This window comes from Camelus bactrianus, chromosome 2 (genome assembly GCF_048773025.1).
Source record: "Camelus bactrianus isolate YW-2024 breed Bactrian camel chromosome 2, ASM4877302v1, whole genome shotgun sequence".
Classification (NCBI taxonomy): domain Eukaryota; kingdom Metazoa; phylum Chordata; class Mammalia; order Artiodactyla; family Camelidae; genus Camelus; species Camelus bactrianus.
The window spans coordinates 93,416,183-93,420,087 of NC_133540.1; positions in this window are offsets into that span (position 1 = coordinate 93,416,183).

A 3,905-nucleotide genomic window follows, 5' to 3' on the forward strand; every position below is an offset into this window, starting at 1 on the left:
CCACAACAAAGAATTTTCTTGTCAAGAATGTCAGTAGTGCCATGATTGAGATACCGATGGCTTGGAAGCAGTGATGAGAATTGGGACTGAAAAAAGAGAAACTGGTTTGTACAGTGTTCACATCTCCAGGTTTCTATCCCAGATTTGAATGGTAGGCAACTACTCCATTCCCACTCTCACCTTCACCTTTGCAGAAAACCCTCCAGCTTCTACCAGATCTGCCTATATTTCTAAAGCATAGGGACACAATTTTTGGTTTTGTTGTTTTTGTCTTAATGATAAAAAGCATATCCTGCTGTATATAAGTTTTGGAGACATATTTTTTTTCTCCAGATTATGTTGCTGAGATTCATCTATTTTTGTAGCCAGCTTCAGTTCGTTCATTTTGAGTGCTATATACTATTCCATTGTATAAATAAACTACGATTTTTTGGATGAATATTCAGGTTGTCTGCAGATGTTTGCTACTATGAATAGCAGTCATATAAACATCTTATGTAAAACTCATTGTGTGCATATATTTTTTTTGTAAATATATATAGGAAGATAAAGAATTATAGAATTATAGACACCCAGATATTAACAGTGATTATGTTGTAGGATTACTAATGATTTTAATAATGTCAGCATAATAAATATTTTCTTCTTTTTCTTATTTATGTTTTCTACTTTTTTTCTACAAAAAATTTTTTGTAATAAAAAATCTTTTCTAAAAACCTAGATTGACATTGTTTTAAATAATGAGAACAGCCAAATTAAGTACAAATATCTGTACAGCTGATGTGATGCTATCATAAAACATCTTATTAAGTTTAGTGTATTCAAATCAACAGAACATTATTCATGAGTTTGTTCTTTTGAAGCTAGACTTTAATTAAAAGTAGTGGCCACATCTAAATTAACCCAAATTCTAAATTTGCCCATATGATACATAAAGTCAAAAGTAGACAAACAAAACTCAAACTAAACCTAACAAATAGTAAGTAAAGGCAAGAGAGGTGTCAAAAAGCCAAAGAAGAGCAACACTTTGCTTGTCACTCACGGTCCTTATACATGATTACAAAGTCAACTATATCCCAGGAAAAAATCCACTTTCCTAGGGGGAAAAAAGGCTGCTTGGACTTGTTGCAAAAAAATACATAGGTAACTGATAAAATGTGAAAGTAAACTTAATACAATCAAAGAAATAAAAGACTGTTACTAACAATAGTTAATTTTTATCCTGCCCCTCAAAAAACACACTGTAGATACTACATTATCCTCAATTTTGCAGCCTGACCATTCAAGATTAAACCTGTTGATTATAAATCATAACCTGTTTCCAGTCTATGTGAACAGGTGATGGCAGAGGGGCGACATGGTCACCACCATGTAGTTATAATGCAGAGGGGGGTCACTTGTTCTGCCGTGCTGATGCCTCCCGTCCACAGAGGAGACAACAACTGACCTCAGAGGAAAGCTGGAATGGAGATTATGTCCTCAAATATTAATCAAGACAGACAATACAGAAATGGTCATTTATCCAAGTCCTACTCCTCACTCTCATAAAAAGCAACAGCACCCTTTTCTAAGTTTGTCAGAAAAAAACACAAGTAAAGGCCTGAATTAACTTCATTCTTTTTCATTTTCCATCTCATGTTTCCAGAGTGGAGAAAATCTCAATGCTTACCTCAGTGACAAAGGACTATTTTTTTTCTTTTCTACATTACAGAGCCAGCATTCGCTGGTTGGAAATGTGAAATGTGTGGTCTGAAAGCTGAACAAGAAATGTCATATCAAAAGTGACAAGAAGAGGTGCCAGGGGGAGCAGAAAAGAAAAGAAGGGAATAGTAGCAAGACTAACATAGCAACAAACATCTCTGAAGCCCCAAAAGTTCCTCCTTCAAAGAAAATGCCAATCCTCCCAGGAGCCAGAGAGTACAAAGAGTGTAAGCTACTGTCAGGTGTGCTTTTTCTGTCACTGGTGAGGAAAACAGACTGGTGGCAGGGTTCCTGCTCATGCTTCTGCATGAAATGGCCCAACTGTGCACATGGACACATGCAGAAAGACAGATCTGCACGTTCAAGAGATACTGGACGCAGAGAAGCTCACGGTGTTTGCCAGAGGTCTTAAGGGAATCTTCTGTTTCATTCCATAGTAATGCCCTTTTTGTTGACAAAAGTAAATTGATGATAGTCAAGAGGGAAGCATTTGGTGGAAAAATTCTGTTGACCCTTCTCAGATTGAATTTGACCACAGAACAGGATACCAGCAGTTGCAGAAATGATAGATTATTGTAATGACTGCCAGAATGGCCTTTTGGCATGTTTAAATGGCAATAAATTTCACCAGGAAGAAAGCAATTTTACTACTTTAGAGCAGTAAGGAAACACAGTGTTTAAGGTGTAAATAAATTGTGGGTCATTAACAGCGAGCATATTCTGTCCATGGTGCAACTCTCAATCAGTGGCTATTCATATTTAATTTAATTACGTGGATTTACTTAGCCAATTACGCTTTTTGGTTCCAGGTCACGGACATCTCAGGCTGACAATTTTGCTCTCTTCCTGTCTCTCTTATGTCCATAAACACAGCACTAGTTTCTCCCTCGGTTTTCCTTCCGCAGGTACATAAATACGATCAGGGCAGTTTAATAATGCTAGCTCACTGAAAAGCCTACTGAGATGATTAAATTAGAGACTGATCGGCTATGTGGTCTTTTCCTTGGCTTCAAAACCCTCTCCATCCCTCGCTCATTAATCTGGCTCAGTCCTTCACTGAACTCTGCCATTAAAGAAGGAGGCGGGAGGAAGAGGTGTGCAATGAAGTTTGACATTTCCTCAAAAATGATTGTGTTAAAACCCACTTACATTTATAGCTCCATCTCATTTGAGAATGTTAATAAGTTGCAATTTCATCAAGAGAAAGGTATTGGGATCTAATCAAGCCAAAGGCTTGCTCACTCTGGTATAGATTGTGCTCCTCAAGCATCACTTTAAAAGGTCATTTTTAAATACAGCTTAAGCTGATAATTAACAAAGTTCATTAATAACAATCTGCTTAGGGACCGTTTAAAACATTCGGGCTTCATCTACACTATCAGTTTCAGGCCACCTGCAGCTCACTTCAAGTTTGTGTCAACTCTGCCCCGAGGAGCAAACTTCAGGAGACACACTCCAAATCAGTGAGGTCAATAGCATGCCGTACAGAACCAAACGAGTGTTGAGCCTGAGTTGGCTGAACAAGCACAATCTCTCCAAAAGCCTAAATCTCATTTTATACTAAGTGTAGTGTGGATCGTCCTTTCTCAATATGATTGAAAGGATAGCCTAGGTGATTAGTCCCAAACCTCAGTGTCATATCTGAAACCAGGCACCGAGGTGTCTTTCTGCTGGCTTTGTGCTTCCTGGAAAGTTTACTGAGACCACATTGGAAAGCTTTTCTGTTCCTATAACTTTGTAAACTGCCAGGAACATACCAGTAGCCCAAAGCACCATGAGGCCAAAAACATCATCTTATTTATCTCAGATCATCCCTGGGAACTACTGGGTGGCTCATGCACATGGTGGAGGATACAGGGGCGCTCACCACAATAAATTACCCTCCATCCCACAGTTCCCGTGATTGGCATTCTAGGTGGAGATGGTGGAGAAAAAAATACAAGACATTAAATAAAGCAACTAGTGGGAGTTTAAGCAGGCAAAATTTGAGGCAGTTGGTTGGAAAGCTAGGAAGTTTATACAAGAGAAAGAATTATTACTTGTAGAGGTTGGATGATTTTAGAAAATGTCTTATTAATTGTCTCATTTTACCAATAAGGAAGCAGAAACCCAAAAATCGGAGTGGCTTTCTCAAGGCCAACAGTTTGGTGACAAAAAAAGACTAGAACAAGGACTTCTGGACTCCTAATTCCATTACTCTAGCG